Source organism: Passer montanus, unplaced genomic scaffold (assembly GCF_014805655.1).
Source record: "Passer montanus isolate IOZ18808 unplaced genomic scaffold, ASM1480565v1 scaffold72, whole genome shotgun sequence".
In the NCBI taxonomy this organism is placed as follows: domain Eukaryota; kingdom Metazoa; phylum Chordata; class Aves; order Passeriformes; family Passeridae; genus Passer; species Passer montanus.
The window spans coordinates 2,487,220-2,509,657 of NW_024372370.1; the positions used below are offsets into that span (position 1 = coordinate 2,487,220).

At 40.5% G+C, this 22,438-nt stretch overlaps 1 protein-coding gene across 4 annotated transcripts in view; it reads right to left on the bottom strand.

Annotated features, from left to right (window-relative positions):
• Positions 1-22,438, bottom strand: part of FARP1 (FERM, ARH/RhoGEF and pleckstrin domain protein 1) — a 201,286-nt gene that overhangs the window by 178,370 nt on the left and 478 nt on the right. The gene's annotated exons all lie outside the window — the stretch shown is intronic.

The following is a 22,438-nucleotide window of genomic DNA, read 5'->3' on the forward strand; positions in this document are numbered from 1 at the left end:
TTATATCTGCTGCCAAAATAGCTCATTCCATATTCTTATGGTGGTATTAAATTCATCCTGGTTTTTAATCCGCTGCCATGCACACCAGATTGGCTGCCAATCTATGCCACTTTGGAGGACTGAAACATCCTACAAAGCTCAGCTCTGCCTTCATAACAGCTTTGCTTGGCACGTGGGGGAGGAAGACAGAAAACATACCTATCTCAAGGCAGTTAATTAGCTACCCAGTTCTTTAAAGACTGACATCCCAATTATATTTTGATTCTACATGCTCCTAAGTTTTATGCATGTATCAGGAGGAAGGGGGGAAGGAACATCTCTAGGTCTTTAAAACTGTTACTAGGCAACATAAAGGAAAAAAAGCCCCACCCAAACACATAAAGGTAAGCAGGCTGAAAACATTAGAAAATGCAAGATTTCTTCTCTGCACAGACCACAGAGGACAGGTAGTCTCTTCTGCTCAGTGCTGTTAGAGCACACACATCACCCAGGCGGTATCAGCTTCCAGCATTGCTAAGCAACACCACGCCACATTACCTCAATTGATTCAGGGGAGGGAAGTTGATTCAGGAGCCACTGAGAAAGGCAGAATCTAGATAAAAACGGCTGCACAAACCTCACACACACAGAAGCCAGGATCCTGCAGTCAGAGCAAAAAGCAATTAAGGAAAACCATGGGGACACACACACAAACTGAAGAACAACAAAAAATAACCACGTACATAAAGACAGAAGAAAGGGGGAAATGAAGCCAGCAAGAGAAAAAGCGTGGCTGTCTCACCTCAAGTATTCTAAGACTAGAACAACGAACTACCTCTTTCTTTACAGGAAGTAAAAAGCAGTAAAACAGCCAGAAAGCCATTGGAGGCATGGCAGGCTAAGTCTGATCCTCATCAAAAACAGAGCTTGCACATGACTGAGGATCTTTGTTGCAAATACTGAAGATCAAACGGCAGGAATTAATATCAAACATTCAATTGTGAACTGCTTCAAAATCAAAACACCCATTAACTCTTTGGAACAATAAACATCTTTCCCTTTAATTCTGATCTGAAATTCTATGCATGTCTTAAACATTTGAAGAGTTGTATTTAAATCCTGTTGTGAATACAATCCAAAACAAAACAGTTTACATTAGTATACTAAATAAATCCATTACCAATCCAAAATTTTGAAAAAAAACCACTCATGTAAGTTTTTTAATTGCAATGGAGATTTTTCTGAGTGATAAGAACTGTAAACAATTACATACAACTACACTGTCCATGCAAATAATTAATGCAATAAATGCCAATTCATATCTATCTATATAGATTATATTACATATATTATTATTTTATATTATATTAATATTATATTATATTAATATTATATTATATTAATATTATATTATATTTATATTATATTTATATTATATTTGTATTATATTTGTATTATATTTATATTATATTCATATTATATTATGTTATATTATATTATATTAATAATATTATTATTGCCATGGCTTTGGGACCTGCTCAAGCCAACATGAACTAGGACTGAGGCAGAAAGTGGTGCTCCCCCTGGGCTGTATATTGCTGCCTTCCAGCAACCTCCTCCTTTTCAGCTCCTGTTTCACACATGGGAAGCACTCAGGGCACAGAAGGAAAGTCTGCCCACCTACTGAGCAGGGCCAAGGGACAATGGAGACAAACTGGACACCACTCCCCCAAAACTCAGGAAAATGCAAGGTGTGTATGGGAGCAGGAAAATGGCTCAGGCACAAGACTCTTAAAACCACAACATTAGAGCAGACTTTAGGACCAACAGCACGTCACCGGATTTTGATGCTATTTACCCAGAAATTTTAAAGGCAATTCAACATACCAACACAGAACTATTAGCCATGCTGCCCATCTTCCCTCTAAGACAAACTCAAAAAAGCAAGATATAAAATGCTGAGGATGTACTGCCAATTTCAATAAAAAACTCCAAGGAACAACAGGCTGGTAGCTACAGGCTCACTTCTACACTGAGAAAGTTGATAGAAATTGTAGAACAGGTCAGTAGGTATGAAAATAAACATGACAGAGGAATGTCATCATGGTGTGACTTCCTTTGCAAACTTGCTGAGACATATATAGGGAACTCTGGTATGTATGATATGTATAACATGCTTGGATCTCTAACAAACCTTTGACAATGTCTCTCACCACAGGCTTTTAAAGAAATTGAACTGTCATGGGATAAAATGGAAGGTCCTCATGTGAATTAACAATTGGTTAGATTAAAAGAAAGAGCACAGGAATATACAACCAGTTTTCACAAGATCTCTGGTTTTGCATTTGTGCTACTCATTGCAGTCATTATGTGAAAAAGAAGCAAGCTACAAAATTATAAAGTCAACTCACTACGCTGAGCTGCAGATAGATTTGTCAGGTGTTTATTCACACACACCACTAAGTCACAGCCAATACAGTGAATGGGAACCCTGGAGTCACCACAATTTAATTAAAGTCAGGAACTACACACTCACAGATGAAGAGTTCAGTGCTGTCTGAGAAAGCAAAGGGAGCAGCAGGAGTGAGCAGCTCAGGGATACCTGACAGGAACACCACAGTAGCTCTGCAGCTACAGATGCTGCACCAAGCAAGTTTCAGAGAAGCATTCAGCTGAGCAAGAAAAGATTCAAAGAGTGACAACAATGGGAAGTCTGAAACAACTTCAACCTAAAGAGAACTAAGCAAACAAGTGCATTTAGATTAGGAGGAAAGATAAATAAAATGCCAGACATAAAACCATGAGTGGTATTATGGAAAAACCAAATAGGAAATCATGTCTCGGAATAAATGAATTAAGCAGTGTAACATAAAGTTTATCAGGTAGCTGATTTAAAAACAAGAGGAAAAGGAGGGACTTTTTCCACACCACAATTAATGGTATTGTCACAGGATGTTATGATGGTAAAAATTTAAAATACACTAATACATAGTTAGATGTATTCACAAGAGAAAGTCTGTCAAGGATTGTTAAACAAAGGAGCAGACATGACTTTCTTGCTCAAAGTCCTTGAACTACAGCCTGCCAAAAGCTGGGAGGGATCACTGTTTACTGACACTTCTCCCCATAAGTATTACTACTGACTATTATTAGAGGTAGAATGCTGGGCTAAGCCAGACCTCAGGCTGGAAATATCGAGACTAAATCATTTCATTGCTGGCAAACCCCAGCTTCTGAGAAGAAACATGAATAAGCAGCACCTGCTGAAGCCACAATTCAGACAAAGGTTTGCTTCCCATTGGAGAGCTGCACTTGTTTTAACATGTTCCTCTTACATGAAAACAGATATGCTACATGTTTCTGGACTGGGTTAGGTGTAGCAAGTCTGTAATTTTGCCTACACTGAACAACCAGATTTACCTACTTCTGTTTTGTGGCCTGGTACTGAAAACCTCATTAGAGGTGAGTTATGCAAGAGGAACGTCTGTCCCCCATTTCAGGTGACTGAGCTCAATTACAGTCCTGTGCTGGTGAGAGTAATTTGAGAAGTTGCACACTTCCCAGAAGTCAGTAGCACAAGGGGATGAGGAAGATAAAGGAGGAAGGAGAAAGAGGCCACTGTACTTCTGCAGGGATTCGGAAACTGAAGGCACTACAAAACAGCGTTAAATGTTGTTCTGCTTCACATCCCCAGCCACGCCTGTGGCTCTCCTCCCTAAAATGGCTGTCAGGCAAACTATGAATCTGGGAGATGTCAAGAAAACGACCTCTTGATGAGATTTATGAAGCACTAACAGATTTATGCACCCACTCATACGATGAGATATTTACCCACTTGCACAGCCTTACCACCACATTATAAATACAATTATTGTTCATGCAGAGCAGCTACTCTGTTACATTTCTCACCTGTTGATTAAAACAAGCCTAAAGTGCCTCAAAAAAAAAAAAAGTATATAGACTTTGGTTCCCTTGCAGAAAGTGAGCTTCCGGAGAGAAGTAAATTTGCACGCATTTCTCACCTGTTGATAAAAACATGCCTAAAGTGCCTTAAAAGAAAAAAGTATATAAACTTTGGTTCCCTTGCAGAAAGTGAGCTTCCAGAGAGAAGTAAATTTGCACTTTTCAGTATCACCACCCATTATTAGCTCGAGTAACTAGAAAGTATTTAGACTGTATGTATGTTATTTCTCTTGGGAGAAACTGATTGAGCTGAAATCCAGAGAAAACCCTTCCCTTGGGAAGGAGGAATCAGTCATGCAGAAATTCCCAACCTGAAATCTCTTTTCAGATAGCAGGCTAATCAACAAGCTCTCTGTGCTTGTGCATTCTTGCTCTGCCTCACACACTGCTTCTTACACTTTCATGTTCTGCATGCAGACACACAGAACTAAAAAAAAAAAAAAATTCAAACTCCAAGAAATCAACCAGTCTGTTCCAACACTGTATCGGGTTGCCACTTCAGCTGCCCTGTAAGTTCTACACTGTGTGGTGGCTCTCCTGTTCTGCACAAACCATTTGAAGCCAGGGGGACTGGAGACCCCCTTCATCCACTGCCCACTCTCAGCTGTACAGCCTGACTATGAAGCACATAAAACCACAGCTGGCTCCCCTGACAGGCTTGCAACAGAACAGCTGGCCACATTTCCCTCCTGCACAGAAGAGAACACCAGCAATAACTCAGGCATGATATGGGATACATCTGAGCTGCCTGTCAAACAGCAACATGCCTTATGCTGCTGTGCAAAGAGGTGAACTCTTCATTGAGGTATCAGCAGCACTTGACATCAGATGACAATAAATCTGTTAGTGCTTCTTTTATCATGTTCTTGGGTTTACTTGCCTCCATTCAGTAATTATGCTGAAAATTTCAGTACTGGCACTAAAATGACTGATTCAGTGACTCACCCCTACTTCTCCACTGTGATTCCAATGTGCAGCTCCATCCAAAGCACCAACATCACACAACTGCGTCCCCACCTCTTCTGGTGACACTGTGTTCCCACGACACTCTGCCTTATCTAGAGATCATGCAAAACCATAAAAGTGTTTGGGCTGCAGCTCTAGTCTCGCTCTTGGTACCTCCTTTTTCTTTGCATAACTCTGAACTACCACTAATTCTGAGACTGTTTCTTAAATAAAACCAGCATTGCTTTGTTTTCAAATAAACAAAATGAGGCATGTCTCCATGAATGAATGTTTCACTGTTTCAGTCTGTACATTACCAGTGCTAGATACAGATCAGAATATACGACTCCAGATCATTTAGTAGCAGGTAAATTTTATTCTGGAGCCACTTTTAGGCAACTAGTCAAACAGGACAGAAAAAGGCCATTAAAATGTGTGACCTGTACTTTCCTATACACACCCAGAATCATGTTTATTTAGTCATGCACCACCACCTGGGACTTTTATGGCAAGTATAACACCTTGAGGAAAAACCAGACCTCATTAGTATGGTCAACTGTTTGCTCCAAATAGAAGATATTTGAAAACTATGTTAGAAAAGGAAGATGCCAACTTTTCCCTCTCAGGCCTCTATTACCTTGTTCCATGTTCTTATGCTTTCAGCATTAACTCTTCTCTTTCCATACAACACCCACAATCAGAAATCAGCCTTAACAATTTCCTATTTATTACAAACACTATGAAGCTATTCTTAAGATATACTCATCCATCTTGATTTTTTTCACCACGTGAAATTTCACGTTTTCAATTTCAGCAACTTATGATCCTTGTATTTTTCAAACAAGCACTACAAATAAATGGAGACAAGTATCAAGCAATACCCAAACAAAAACTAAAAAGGTCTCAGTAAGGTAAAGATAAGGCCTGGATGTATCCAGGAGCGAAGCAGCTGGCTGAAGGGAGAAGGGCATGAAAGAACACTGCAAAGGCCCATCACATCACCAAGAACATTTCTGCAACTTCACTAAGCACTGAAGGCAAAACAGCTTTTGACTACGAACAAAAGTAGCATCTGAGCACTGGACTGAGCTCTGATCACTCTGAAAAGGAAAGCTCAAGCAGAGCCCTTCTTTAAGTGTATATGAGAATGTTTGAATTTTCAGTCTTGCCTTTCTGAAGCATCTCTAACATTACAGGGTATCCTTTGATTAGACTCATAAAAAAAATCTTCTGAGTCTCTGCAAAGGAAAAGAGAGTTCAGAAGCATGAAGGCATCTACTGTTGCTTATGTAAATGACATCTTGCTATAACAGGTTTTTACATAAACTGTCTGCTCCACTCCTCAAAATGCTGAGATTATCACAGCAAGAAAGAAAAATAGAAAATAAACATGCCCACAACAGCATACAGTTTCCAGGAATTGTGGTTAGGAAGAGAATCTGCTTGCAGTTTATTTCATTTTCCCCCCAACAAGTGAAATCACAGGAAATTCAAGTTCCCACGTGTAGGGGACAAGTCTCTTCTGAATACACAAGCAGCCATGCACAAAGCAGCCTGCAGGGGAAAGTGAGGCGACAATCTCTCAGAGACAAGCACATTGGAATGTATCACACATCTCCTAAGATGCTGAACTTTCTAGACCAGGACTAATAGCAGTAGCATCACGAGCCTTGCTTGGCAAGAATTGGTTATTTTTCTACAGCAAAATGCGTGTAATAACAAAAGAACTCCAAACCCAAACAAACAAAAACACTGTACCAAAACAAACAAAAAAAATCCCACAAAGGCCAAACTTTTTATGCAAGCGTCCTTCATAGACTTTAAGACAGACAACCTTAGGTTGTAGTCTGCAGTGCTCATTTCCACTCCTCTCCACAACTTAATATATACTTTACTAGCAAGACAAGAAACTTCGTCAAGTCAAAAAAGAAAAAAAAGGAAAAAAAAACCAACCAACCAAACAAAAAACAAGTATTTTTAGATAAATTTCTTGCTTCAAATGAAAGAAAGGTAAACAGAGGACTTAAGTTATTACTGGGAACGAAACACAATAGGTAGGAACAAAACTTTACATTAAAACTGCTATTGCCATTTTCCTGTAAAAGTCCATTTCCATCCACTGATACATCTCAAAGATTCATTTGCAATTTAATGATATGTTTGCCTTTACTTCAGTATCTCTTTTTCCACAACCAGTAGGTAAAACAACATTTACACACTTTTTCAGTGTTATATCATCTTGATTACATGTACTGCTCTTAAGCCTTTTGTCTTAGAAATTAGCAGAGAACTTGTTTCTTTATACCAAAATGTCAATTTTACTACAGCACTTGGAAGGAACTAAAATCACTAAGATGCCTTAAAAGTCAATTCTAAATATACATCAGAGGAAATTAAAAAAAAACCCAAACCACAAAACACTGCCACAAACAAGGCTGTTATTTAAAACAGAATGACTGCTTATACATAGAGAGATTAAGATCTTAGGATCATAATTAATTTTTTGATTCACTAATATTCTGAAATATCAAGAAGTTCCTTAATTATCTAAAAGACTCTAAGCTTGTGAGATACCTAATTTATGTGATGTCTTCAGTTAGATACCTGAAATTCTTCTTGTGCTTCAAGCTTTGATGCACACAATCCTAATTTTCTGCCAACTCTGCAAAAATAGCCTGTAAGAATGCTGGAACATGAAGATGATTATCTAGGAATAAAACAGAGAAGTAGCAGGTGTTGGAAGAGATCCCATTTACCTAATGACAGGCATGGAAGTTTTTCCTCGAAGAAACACCACCTGGAATATTTCTGCCTGGAAAAAGTGATGTTTCTGGGAAATCAAGGGAAGGCTGTACAGAGGCAACTTATGTCAACTTTCAAGGTACTTATGGAATGGTAGCAAAGAGGAAACAATGATTGTGGTACCAGCTGCAAGTCTGAACTGAGCAGTTCAGGATGACTCTTCAGGGGAGCTGTGAGCAACCCCTGGAAGGTGTGCAAGCAGCCAAGCTGCACACGGCAGCTCACATGGAGAATGAAAGGTTCACACCAATAAGGACCTGAAGACCTCACTATATTAAAATAGACACTAAATACAAACCAGACTGTTTTCTAGCCTTGCAATAATTTTGGTAAACTCTACTTGCTGCTAGGAGATTACAGAACTAGAACTCCAATTGCTCAGTAATTGTACAACAGTACTGAAAAACTACCAACACACTTCATTTTTGCAGTAAGGGAGGATGGATATAGGCAAGAAATCAAAATGTAAAGAAAAATACCACATGAACATGACGTGCTGGTGTCTCACAAGCCCTAATTATCCCTTTCTCACAGAAAGATCTCCCTGGATCACCTCTGGCCTGCTTAGGAAAACCACCTATTCCCAGCAAATGGAATAGGCCAGCAAGGCCAGCAAGAGCATCCCATGGACAGCAGATAAAGTGCTCCTGCCCTTCAGTTATCAGCTGTGTTCGAGGCCAAACCCCACAGTTTCACCACCCACATTATCTCCTGGGCTTGCTCTGATGGATCCTGGGTTTAGTTCAGCCTCTAAGTGAATTGCACTTCTTTGTTCACCAAGTCAATTTTCAATGAAGCTTCCAGAAAAAGCACTAAGGTTGCTACTAAACAGAGTCATGAACTTGACATTTTCATCCCTCTGACAATGAAGTGTGAGTCTTGCAACTACTAGGACTAGTTAGCAGTTAGGGAATACTATGTGTACAATTTAGGAGGCTTATGTCTGTTCTCATCTCTCTGAAGTGCATAAGAAGGGGAGAAGGATAAAAACCAACTACCTATGAAGCCATCACGTCTTCTAAATTAAGGAAAAAATATTTTTATTTAAATGGAAGACAATGTCATGGGGAAAAAAAGTATGCATATAAGTATTCAATTCTTTTCAAGTATTTTCACCCCCAGTTAGTAAATTCTAAGCATGAAGAACCAGCAAAGCAGCCAAATGCAATATTGCTTTAAGGGAAATAAATAGTATGTTACCATAGCCCTCAGCTTGCAAAGAGACTCTGACTTTTTGCATGTTCTGCAAAAATAAGACACCCTTTAGGCAGCTCTCTTAATGGATTCATTCAGTATGGAGCCTTCAACGTTGCATTCATCTAACGGAAAAAAAAAAAAAAAAAAAAAGAGTGGCTCTCAGTAACTCAGTACTGCCAGGAAGCAGAGAACCTCTGTTAATGTATATGAGGAACAGTGACACTCACTGAATTCCTGTAGTAAAGTCAGGCTGGCTTCAAGGGTCTTAAAATGATCTGAAGTACATAAATGAACTCCTTATTCAAGACAGTTTTTAAAAACAAGGGTGACCCTTTACAGCTTTCATAGTCTCACAGGCCTCTAACGTTACAGAACAGAATCCAAGCTCCACTAACATTTCTGGTATTTTACTCCCCTGTTTCGTCTCTAGCATACCCAAGAAATTCCAAGATATGCTTCTGCTATCATCCTGCAGCTCAAAAGCCAGACATACTAACCAAAATAGGTCATCATGCCTTATTAACACAGATAAAATGACCAAGCATATGGCAACAAAAGGGAACCTTGAAGTTATTAATCACAAACTGCTTCAGCTGAGCATTAAAATAATGAGTAATTACACTTCAAGAAAACAAATGCATTTAATATTTCCTGTATCATGGAAGACTGCAGTGAGATAAGAAGTATTAAAATTCAGAAGAGAGGCTGACAGATCTGATGCCAGTGGTCCAGTAAGTAGGTTACTCATGATCTTTCTGGAAAGCCAGCTGCCAGGAAGAAAAATCCCTTCACTCTCAGTCCTTCTGTAGTGCTTTGTCCCAAAGGTAACAATTCCCTGCCCTAGCAATGGACAACCTAGGGCAGAGAAAATGCTTCCCAGGGAACAGAGGAGACTGACACAGCTGAGCAGCAAGAGAGCAAACTATTTTCAGAATAGTGAAGTGTGGGAGCATGTAAGAGAGGTGGTCTGTAAGTTGAGTGGGAAGATTAAAGATTTAGGAAGAAAATAGAGCAGTTTGAAACAGACCAGTTTACCAGCAGCAAAGATCCCCAACAGCAAGATCACAAACTACAAAGTAGATTTTCCTTTTCCTTTTAATGGAAGTAGTGGTATTTCAGACATCTGAAAGCTGCCTGAACAAAAACTTGAGTCCTTATAGGGAGCACCCTTGAACTAGATTCCCATTGCCAAGATTCTACTAACACTGGCTCCAGCCTGTAGTTACCTAAAACTTGCCCTTTAGTCAATGACTGAAAGTACAGCTCTGCAGGCAATGGAATCATCACAAAGCTCATACTACAGATCACTGAAAAAATTAAGCATGTAATATCAAGGGTAATTACCATTCACAATGTAAGGGACTGTCCATTACAGAGTAAAAGGTGTTTACTGATCCAAGTGTCTCATGTTAAATGACAGAAAAAGACATTGAGTTGTAAATCCATAGGGAAAAAAACATATTATTTCTCTTTATGGAAAAAAAACTACTGAATAAAAGAAATATCTACATAAATCAGATCATTAATAGTCATATTAATGACTTTTAATATTTGATAACGGTCTCAAAATCAGTGCATTTTTATCATACATACAGAACAAAGTGTATGTAGTAGAACTTGCACAACAAAGAACAGAATTTTTTAAAAACATTAAGTTTGAATCTTGTGATGATCACAAAGAACATTTTTAACTGACTGTATTCAACCACAGAGGAGCAAAAAAGCCTTTAAAACATCCATTAAGATAACTGTCCAAATCTGGGCTTGCCATTTGCAGTTTAAATTATACCAATCACATACGAGATCTGTTACATTTAATGGCTTCATGCCAAAAAACCTCAAGTTTTATTGGGCCATCAAAAAGCCAGATGAGCCTCCAAGGATGTGCATTCCTTCCTCATTGTTAAGAAAGTTGTAGGACTAATGGAAAAAGAGCATTACTCAAAACTTACATACTTACACTTTTGTTGAAGATATAAACAAACTGCTTACAAGTTCCAGGACTCCATGTCAGAAGAAGTTTTGACTATAGGCTTACTGAAACTTAAAAAAACATACACAGTGTGTCCTTCCAGTACATTTACCTTATCAATAGAAATGATGAATACTATGGATATTAAGGATAAATATGATGAAATGCTATCACAGATAGTAACTGCATTAAAAGTAGTTGAGAAATTAAAATATGAATAGAATTCAAGAATGAGAACAAGTTAATATTGAACAAATAATCAATATAGCCAGGTTTGGAGAAAACCAAATAATCCTTAACACATGAAAACCTGAAAAAAGTAGCATCAGTAACATCTGGCCTTCCTTAATGTATCTATAGTAGAAAAGCCATAGATTCATTAATTTCTAGTGATCAAATACATTTCTCTAATCAGCCTTACAATAGCAACAATATAGTTTGTTTTGGCTGGGGTTTTTTTAATAAACTGTTATTAAAACTAACACAGGAGGAATTGTTCTTCCCAGTATGCCAACAGCAGCACACATGACATACAGAAATAGAATCCCAGAACCTCAGTTTACATCAGGTTTTTCTTTTACCCTGAGAGAAATTCAGCCTTATTAATGAACCTGAAAAAATCCTACAAATCCTGCTAAAACACTAAGAGTCTATGCATATGGGAATTTCGAGGAAGGAGAAGAAGGGAACTAAAGGGTGGACAAAAGAAACTGGCACACAGAAGTGGGTTAGTGTTTTTCCCTCTAACACGAACTAATTGCATACTGGGTAAGGATAATCCCCCATGACATTCCATGCGTTCAAAGGTCAAGACTTTTGCTTTTCAACTGTCCCCATCACATGTTATTCCCTGAAGAAAACAGTCCAAAGCTGTCCCATAGCACAGACACTCCCAAACCTGAGGGTTAAGGATTCTAGCCCTGCACAGTGAAATACTGCACCAGGCACACCGCAGCCCTCAAGCAGGGCAGATGAGTACACCGCACAATTAAACAAGAAGTACAAGTAATAAACACAGAGCCAAGAGCTTCTAAAGGCTATTGCAAAGTCTATTCCAAAATAGCAGAGACATGCTACTAACAGTCTTATTCACTGTATTTAAAGTACTCTTTTCACCTATGTTGTTGTCCAACTTTAAATTAAAAGCAGATCTCCTCTCTCTTGGTGTTTTGAGAGCATCTATGGAAAACAAGACTGGCACCACTGGGAAAGCAAACAGCCAAATGGGACCCCTGTGTCCCAAAGATCAGCTACAGAAGAAACACTCCAGCCACTGCACCAGATATTAAAAATCTTTGTTTCTCAAACACAAATATATATGTGTGTATATATATACATATTTTTATTTCTATATATATATATAAAAGATGCAGCCCTGAAAACAAGCACCTGGGTCGTTGCTATTGCTCCCCGTAGTCCTCTAGAGGACGAGCAATTTGATTAAACTTCCTCAACAGGAGAGCACTAAATAAACACTGTAAATTAAACAAAACTATGCTGATGATCTAGTTGCAATTACTTCCAATTGATTTGAGTCTTTATTGTTCCCTCAAGCTTTAAACTTTGTAGATAAAAAAAGGATCAGGCCTTACTGGAGGAATACCAAAGAAGGAGTTATGAAACTTTCTTTAAACACATTCAAAATCAACCAGACTAGCCTGTCCTCCTGACAAAACTGCAATTAAATTTAACCTGGAAGTTTAGTGAAAAAAAACAGGCTATTCCAGGGTTTTCCACAAACAAGCACATTAATGCTTAAAATAAACTCACTCACTGGTGAACATACATACATACAAACCAGAAATTGCTGCAGCATATTTTATTTCACGATAGTTAGTCACTGCCAAAAGACTTAAGGGAACTTCTACCCAGCTGATTCAATACAATCCAGCTCTCAGGCATTTCAGACTCTTCTGAGTTGAATTAAAACTGTCACCTGATTGGAACGGGACACATTTGCACACTAGTGAAGTGGGTTTGCTTACTGTGATACAAATATTCCATGAAAAAACAAAAGCAGATATTCTTATTCCATTCCTGGAAGCTCCTCTGCAGAACAATCCTGGAGTAACTTGCTGATTTTAAAACATCCTCTTAGGTCCTGAGATACATACATACAGATATATATATATACACATATACACACACACACACATATATATATAAATTAGGTTGGTTTCATAACTAATTTTCAGATATTAATTTCATTAACAGACTCAATCTCCTTGTAAGAGCTAGAGCTATTATTCTGATTAATTTTCTCTTCCATGTCTCCAAATCACATTTTCCTTGCCAAGATGGAACCATTCTCAAATCACCATTTTCTGAAATTCTTTCATCTCAGAGGTTAGCCCAAAAACTGCCACAGATACAGGGCTTTAAAACTTCTAGACACATTTCACATTTTTCTGTAGGCATTTTTTAGATGTACAGCTACCATTTTCCCTTCATGGCTTACATCCAAGCATCAGTTCCAATCCTGGTGTGCTTTTAAGTGGAAAGAGCTTTGTTCAGGTTAGAGGAGGCATTTTGTTTTGACAGAAGCAGGCAGAAAGGTACAATACAGACCCTTCCTCAGGATTTTTTCTATTGAATTATGTTTACACCAGAATTAAATTTTTTGAGCTTTCTTGACATACAGACATTATCTCACCCCGCAGCTCTAAATATCCTCATCTCACACTGATCATGCAGAAAATTCAAATACAATGATGAAGAGGCATACCTAGCTCTCTGTTATTTTCTTTACATGACACAGGAAGGGAAAAAATGTAGTTCTGTTACTTATATCCATCCGTTGTGGTGCATGCTCAAACAGCTCACTAACTCTACAGCTAACTACTCCAACTTTTAACAAGTTATTCTTCCTGTGTGTATTGGCCGTTCTCCTTATATCACCTATTTTCTGCTTTAAATATTTCAAATAATAACATAATGCATGTATGTTCAAACATTATTCTCACTTTTGAGGAAAAGAACTTTGAAAGAAAATTTAGTGTGTACTGCCTGAAGAAATTCCAGTAACAGATTTAAGGGAGTCAAAGCAACCCTAGCAAAAACCTAATTAAGAATAATATTGTCTTCAGTTTTAATGCTTGCAGATGTATGTCTAAATTTTCTTGAATATATAGACTGTTGGGCTGTTAGGTTTTTTTTAAAGCAGAGAAAATGAAAAGGCTACATATCCTGGTTCCAGGAAAAGAAAATTCTTCTGAGCTCCCCTTCTCATCAATTGTAGAAAAGCATACACACACCCTACTCCATCACAACGGTGATCTAGTTTTTCAGTCATACACTTGCAGCATGCTGCCATTAGTCCCCAGCTCGCCTCCATCATGTACATTCTCTTCATTCAGGAAGACAGGAATGGCTTCCCTGTGTTAGGTTTTCTCAAGCGTTATTTGCTTGTCCATTGCTTCAAATGATCCTTGAAGCATTATAACCACCAGAAACTGCTCTTCTGTGATTCCTCTGGTGCCTCAGTGTGCACACACTGCACACTAAATTAAGGGACAAATGCTTGAGTCCAGGGCATTGCCCAGTGGATAATTTTTTGGTTCAGAATGTGAAATACTCCTTGATTTGCATTTAAAAAGCTGGACAGCTGGAGTTAAAAATCATGCAGCTATCCGGCTCCTGCACCACCACTTTGGCACTTCATTAGATAAAGTCACACTACTTCACGGCTCCAGGAAGCATTCCCAGATAACGGTGGGAAATTGCACTTGGTGTCAATATGGGCAAGGTTTTAGATGAAGATTTCACTTTCTGAAAAGGCTTCATTAGTGCCACATTTCTTTCCTGCCCTGAGAGCCACCACGTAAACGCGCTCAGGCGTGGTGACCGACAGAGCCAATAACAACCACTGGTTTCCACACAGGTGACACTCTTCCCTCAGCCCCCGTGGGGTGACAAGATAGCATGGCTGGCTCCAGCACACACTCCCTGTCCTGCCAGACCCCTCTCCTGACACTGTCCTATTTACTAATTTGCTAATTAGATGGCAGGAGGCTGCATTAGCTCCAGGCAGGACCTGTGTGGCCACCCAAGGTGACCTCCAGCAACAGCTGCAGGGATCTGAGTCTCTCCTCTACCCACCACTCACTTTTAATTAAGCTTCATTGTTTGCCTGGCATGGCTGAAGCTGCCCACCTGTTTATTGAGGTACAGAGAGAGAACACTCAGAAGCAAAGGTGCAGCACTACCATTCAAGCCTTGTGTGAAAGAAAACACTGAGATGGAAAAGCCTGCCCCATAAAGTTACCACTGAAAGCTTCTCCTCTCTCACAGGTCTACTCAGAAATGCTTCTCTTAGAGGTTCACTTCCCTCATGTGTTTTAGGCAAATGGATCCTTTACCCTTGGAATTGTGCCGTTTGTAACCTATCTCTGTATTCAAATATTACTATTAAAAGCAGAGCTGTGAGCAGCACTTAATTAGAATGCCTTTTAAAACATTTTTTACATTCCAATGGTAGAGTCACTTGCTCTTCTCCCCACTGCAATAGTATCACACCATCTGCTTTGTCTTTCTTTTATTTATTTGCTATTGAGACATTTTGAAGGTATTTTCTGCTATCTTCAAGTTTAATATTTATTGACCTCAGATTGTAGATACACTTTCCTTTTTGCTCATCCTATGTTTCTTTTTTAGTGGTATCTAGTATTTTCTCTTTCATAGTGCTGAAAATTATGATCAACATTTCAAAGGACACAGGAGGGGAAAATGGCACTCTGCACCAAAACAATAAACAATGTTATTTTCCACATTATACCAATCAGGTCAGCCAAAATGGCTAATGAACAACACAGGTTACAATGGCATAGCCATAGAGTTGATCTTCCCACATGCACCAACTGATGCCTCTGTTTAGGAAGCACTATTGAATGTTTAATATGTTAAAGGCAAACAAAGGTTTGTTAGGTCTTACAAAGTATAAAACAGATTTTCAGGAGGAATTCCCACCATGGTAAGATAGGAGCTGAGGTCTTCAAATTGAAAAAGAATGAATATTAGCCAAGGAGGCTAATCTCAGAGATTCACACAAAGTTTAACTTCTAAAATGCATGGAGATCATTTAGTTCATAAAATTATATACACGCTTCATTTTCTAAAAGGTACAGCAACTGAATACCCCTTACTATTTCTCCCTTTTATATTTTCTGTATTTTTAAGAGCCTGAACACTAACTATTTCCTGGAAAATAGGAAACTCCTGAGGGGAAAAAAAAAAACCACCAAAAAAAACCCAAAAAACAAAAAAACACCACCCATAATTTCTGTAGATTCTTACAAGAGCTTTACCTTCCTTTTTAGTCTGAATGTTTGAGAAAATAACCTCAGGCAGGACAACTAAAACAACAAATCTAAACAAATCCTACTTTTCTTTAATCTGAAAAAGACACTGCTATTATACAGCAGAGCAATAGCTGGCCAGAGACTTCTCAGCTGTAATCACTGTTACTGCAATCATAAGACTGTAGAGAATTAACAAAATAAAACCAAATCAAATTAAGTTCACTTTAATGGTAAGCCACAAGCAACAGCAAACTCCAGAATAATTGGAAACACCAGAGAGATGGACAGAAAAAAAAAAACAACTTAATCCCCAAACACTGGAAACACGAGAGAGATGGACAGAAAAAAAAACCAACTTAATCCTCAAACAACATCCCATCCTCCCTTCCCATAATCATAGCAAGACCAGGGTGGCCAGGGAAATGCTCCAAGTCTGTCTGATACCTGCTGTGATCCCAGAGCCTCCGAATTATGTGAAGCTCTCTTCCAACTGAACAGTGAAATCATCACATCCTCTTTTCCTCTAAGAAATTTAAGATTTATGTTCGCTTATTCATTAATGCAAGGGAAACAGCCTCCTTTTTAAGTAGCATTAAAATCTGCTTGGAATTTCTGCCTCTTTTTGTGCAATAATATGTTTTAAACCCAACTAATAATGAAAAAAGGCAACTATGGAAGACATACTTGCTATTTCATATAATTTAATGGTATCCTTCCCCTCCTCTGAACTTTCAGGCCAAAATCAATGCCACACAAACCTGCTGAACAGGAAGCCTAATTATTCTAACATGTGCAACCAAAGCGATAGGGAGTTTCTCAGTAAAACTGATAAGGAGAGACATAAAAGACTAATGAGCAGCCTGCCGGTGCTCCACTGCTAGGCTAGCAAAGGTCCCTGCAGAACACCTTTAGTATTGTTCAGTGGAGAGACAGAGGCTGGGACACATCCAAAAATAACACTCAGAGGTTGAAAGAGTGAACACATAACATCTGCAGCTCAGGTTCTTAATCCAGGCACAGAAATAAATTATTTGAAAGAGTGTAACCAACAGAAAAATGCCCAATGTGGCACAGAAAGAGCCAATTAAACACACTCAGGTTACTGAGCAGATAGCCCTTCGTGCTGTCAGGATACACTGACAAATGTTTTCTTGACCCATGTCTGTGGTGCAGCTGACTGAAAATAAAGGCCCTTGATTAAGGAGTCATCAGTATTATTAGTGACCAGTGATCAAACTACTGGGCCTGCAATAATCAGGCATGAAAGATGCAGAAAGGCCAGTGGTGGCCAGCAGAAGCTGCAGCCTCAGAGCAGAAAAGGAAGCATCCAACAAAACCACCTCTCTCCTGTTACTGCTAGGGCTTCGAGTTTACCAGTAAGTCATCTTTTGATGGACAAAAATGTGTGTTCTTCCCCAGCAATGCTTTGTGCAAGAGAGCCCGGGTGCCCGAGTAGCTTGTCCCTGAGGCAGTGATGCCATATTCCCTCTGCACACAGAGACAGTGCCTGAGCTCAAGCACAGCTGTTTCAAAGGATGGCTTGGTACCAGTATCTCTGCTCAGAAAGTCACAGCTTTTCCTTAGAGAAAACAGGCCATGTGACACATCTCCTGCTGCTGAATTTCTGTAATATTTTGTGTATTGAACACCTCAATACCTGGTGTTAATAGAAATAGATGCTCTGGGGAGACCTACACCTAGGGGAGGAGGGGAAGGGCCCCCTTGGTTGCACAACTTTTCACTTCTGTTACCCCTAACAAGGGAGAGAACTTGAAACAGCAATTTAGAGCCTTACAAGACAGCAGGATCACATGTCAAATGGGAGTGTAATAGCTTCTTAACATACCTTCATTATGGCAAATTCAGTCACCCTGCAAGGTCCAAACCATTAATTTCTCCCCACCCCAGGGAAACAGGGATTGAAGTTATTGTTAACATTGCTACTCATTTGATATATCTTGTGCCATGGGTCAGCAACCTCCAGTGCTGACACAAAAACCTGATTTCAATGGTAAGCAACAGAGCAGAGCATAGGCAAGGCAGCACCAGTAAGGGAAGCAGCATCTCAGAGACACAGCCTCCCACTTTCCAGGGGGCTTTTACCACTACACCCAACTTATAACCTGGGAAAGAAAATGTTGTCTGCAAACACCATACCTGCCTTACACCAAAATATCACCCAACCCCCCAGTTTTTGTCATACCTAGTAACAAACTGGTATTGTACAAAAATCTTCTCCTGTCAGCCTGAGTATCTAGATTTCATGGCTTGAGAAAGTTCTTTTTCTCTGTATTTTACAGTGATAATAAAACCAGATTTTGCTGTACAGACTTCACTGTGTAGTACTGAAGGGCACACTACAAAAATCAGCTCCCACACGAAATCAACAGAAAACAGAACTTTAGCACCTTCCTGAACTTCACCAACAAAGCTTCATTTTATTTGAGTACCAGCTAACAGAGACACCATTCTTTTTTCTCTTTAAGTCCTTTTTGACAACCAAGCATGAGGAACAATTTCCTCCACTTATATTTCCAGAATAAAGGAAAAAGAAATGTAGTTGCAAAGGATCATCCCTACTTCTCAAATCCCCCAAAAGGCATATCATATCTTCCTTTCTCATAACATTTATTTCAAGTCTACTTCATTGCAGACAAGGTCAGAAAGCTCATCATGTTGTAATTGATGACAAAGAAGATAGTGCCCACAATCCACAAAGACTGATCTAACTGTCTGATTTGCCTACATTTCTGCAGGCCAAATTTACTGACATTTTGCACAAATTCAAAGCTGACTTGAGCCTGGTGACCTTTTATACCTCTGTAATTAGTCTTCTGTGCCTTTACAACCAGAAAAACAAGCCATTCCTTTATGCCTGATTTCAGTGGTCCATGTACTTGTTCACCATCTACTCAGCCAGTCAAAGAAGTACAAAAATAAAAGAAAAATATAAAGAAAGAAAATACACAAACTGCAACCTTTCAAAGTCAAGAAATTGAGCCTGGAAAGGGCCTTTTAAGATAAACATGCCAATTTCTAAAAGAAGAAACAGAAAAAGCAGAACTAGTTGGTGGACCCAAATTCAATAAACAGCATTTTTATCATACTTTTCTAAAAAAGCCAATATAAAATAAGGGCACTGGCACAGACAAGAACCATGAAAAAACAGTTGGGGGAATAAAATCAAACCAGAAACCAAACCCTAACTCTAACAGCGCAGCACGAAAAGTACAATGCTAATACATTGATTCAGCACTAGAATTTAACCAAGATTAATAACACAGAGGTTTAACTGCTGAAAGCATCCACCAAGAGCTTCATTTTGTATATAATCAGGGTTTGTAACCCAATCCTACAGTTACAAAAAATACTTCCTAAATATGAACGTAAGCTTAAAAAGATGAGTTGAGTCAACCCTCTGGAAGTTCTGGATCCAGATCTGCACTGCAGTCAGCAAAATGCAGATCTGCTTTTCCCCAAATGGAGGAGAGGAGAGGCCAAGGTCAGAGCACTGCCCTGCACTTCAGATTCCAGTCTCAGGAAAGAGGGAAGGACAACCACTAACAAGCAAGGAACAGCCAACATTGTTCTCTTTCACCTTGTAAAACCTGAGGGGACGAGCTCAGCTGGCTTTAGCCCTGGGATTTGTGTGCCCAACAACCTACTTGTCCCTGCAAACACTATGGAAATGTGTGCTCCTGTGGAGCACCTTCCCCAGCCTCATGCCCTAACTCATTGCAGTTTGGGAGTCTCCACAGCAGTCAGTCCCTTTAAGAAAAGCATGCCCAAGAGCAAGTAAAGACTTAATGTCAGGATATTTCAAACCAGAGAAACGATTCTTTTGCATAGCTCCATCACAAAGCATATATTATCTAAAAAGCTGCCAGAACTGGCAGCCCCGTATTCATCAATGTCAAAATTTTTTATATATTTTCTTTTTAGAAGAGCTGCTAATTATCATCATACATTAATTTTTTAAGTGGAAGTTTGGATTTTTTACTAAGTTTAATTAATCTAAAAATCAACAGGGAAAATTTACTGAGTAACTCTATAAATTCAGAATTTTCTATCTAAATTTTAACACAGAAATACATCTCATAGGGCAAGTTTTTCTTTTTCCTATTTCAAATAATCACATTTAAGTGGTGATTCCCCTCAGGTCATTTATCTTCCACAATTTCATTTCAAAAAGTTTAGTTACAAGTAGCATGCTTAAAGATATTGATTACAAAATGACTAATGAACTCTGACAACCTGAGGGGGGAAAAAAAAGGGAAAAAATCCAATTTGAAGTCCAGCCATTAAATAAAAGTCAAGCTTGGATATTACATATTCAATCTCACACCAACTTTTGACTTTTTGAAGCTTTATGTTGCTGTTTGTTGAATATTTTGCCCACTTTCCTAGTGTGTTTGGTTTATTCAAAAAACAGTGCAGAAAAACAGTAATTTAATTGACTGCACAAGACAGTGCAAAAAAAGCTGAGAAATACAGCTTTCTGCCCCTTCCCATCATGACAAACTGGCCCTACTGCCAACTACCCCTTCCACAAGGATCTGCAGTTCCACATTTGAACTTGATTCCATAGGGATAAAAGAATTTGCACCATGTTTGGACAGATACAGCCACATCTAAGCTTTCAAAAATAGCCATTGTAATTCAATATATTACATATAACCCCTCATCTTTGTTATTTGCAAAAGAAAGGAGAGTCTGCCAAATCCTGGAGCAAAACCGTATCTAAGAGAATGAAGTTCCGAATTGGAAAGCACAAACATTTGGAGGGACTCCTGAGCCACAAGAGCTGTTACCCTTTGCTGAGCACCGACACGTGTGACACTGGAGAAGGCCAGGGCAAAAGGGGAAAAACGAGGGGCCCGGTGCTCGCTCCTTGTGCACGGCAGGGTAGGCACCAGCGTGGCAGGGAGCTCCAGGCACACAGCTCCTTCCCTGCCCTGCCCTGCCCTGTCCTGTCCGGTCCGCCGGCCCGAGCTCCCACACCCCGGCAGCTCAGACACGTGAGGCACAGCTAAGAGGATTCCGGACTTTCCTGGGAAGCAGGAGCATTTCTAAAACGCTCAGATCCACCAGTTAGCTAGATAACCACAGTTCTTGCATAAACATGCAAAAGTAGAGCAAAAGAGGTATCTTAATTCAAAGAGAACTTCTGGGGCTTTTCTTGAGTGACCTCCTCCAGAGTTTTATTTTTCTTGGCTTGATTCCAACATCAGCTGCTAGCTGTGAATTGGAAGCAACGTGGAGCAGGAGTTAAGGTATCTGAGAGATATGAATAACAGAACAGCTGATCGATGCTGTTCTTTTGGAGCAATCACCTTTCCGCTCTCGAGGGACAGATCTCTTTGAAGGTAACCCAAGTAAGAAGGCTGTGACCGAAAAAGATACTCTACACAGTAATTTCATGCCGGCAATCAAGCAAATCCGGCAACTTTAAATCAACTCCACTGAGTTTACGCGTGCTTTAAAAAGAGAGAAAGCAGCCGTATCACAAAAGCTGAGTAGGCCTACCGCACACGAGCTCCGCTCTGGAAATAAACTGCAGTTTACGCTAAACTTTGCCCAGCGGATCCCGGCTGAGGCTGAGCATAACGGAAAGAAGGCAACGTTCGGTCTGAAACCGGCGAACTGGCCAGCCTGGACACGGGCACGGTGATGGCAGAGGCGCCGAGGGCACCAGGCTGGAGGCACCTCTGCGCACCGCTCCGTGTGAGGGAGGGAGAACCGGCGGCTGCAGCCGCTACAGCCACTCGGGAGACCCGGGGTGGTGTCTCTGGCCAGGAGCGAGCAGGAGCCCGGCCCGGCCCATCCCGTCCCGTCCCGTCCCCGCCGGGCCGCCCCGAACCGAGGCGGGAGGGAGGCACTGCCCTCGCACGCCCCCCGGAGCGGCACCTCCCCGCCGGCTGCCGGCCGGGCTAAACCCTTCCCCGGGCCGCCCCTACAACTCCGTCCGGCACCGCACGCCCCTGCAGGGCTCCCGCGCCGCCGCCGGGACCGGGGGCCGGGTCCCAGCCCGGGGCGAAACAAAAGGCACGGAGCTGCGCTGCCGCCCTCGCCGCCGCCCGGACTGCGCCCGGCCGCGGTAGCGCGGGGACGCGGGGAAGGGCGAGCGCTCCGGGCGCCGCTCTGCGCGGAGCCTGCCCGCGGATTATCCGCGGTAATGGGATTACGCGGGGCCGAGCGGGGTGTCCTGCGGGCTGTCACCGCCCGGGGAGGGGGCGGCGGTGCCGGGGGCGGTGCTCGGGGCCGGCGGCTGCCGCCCGCCCCG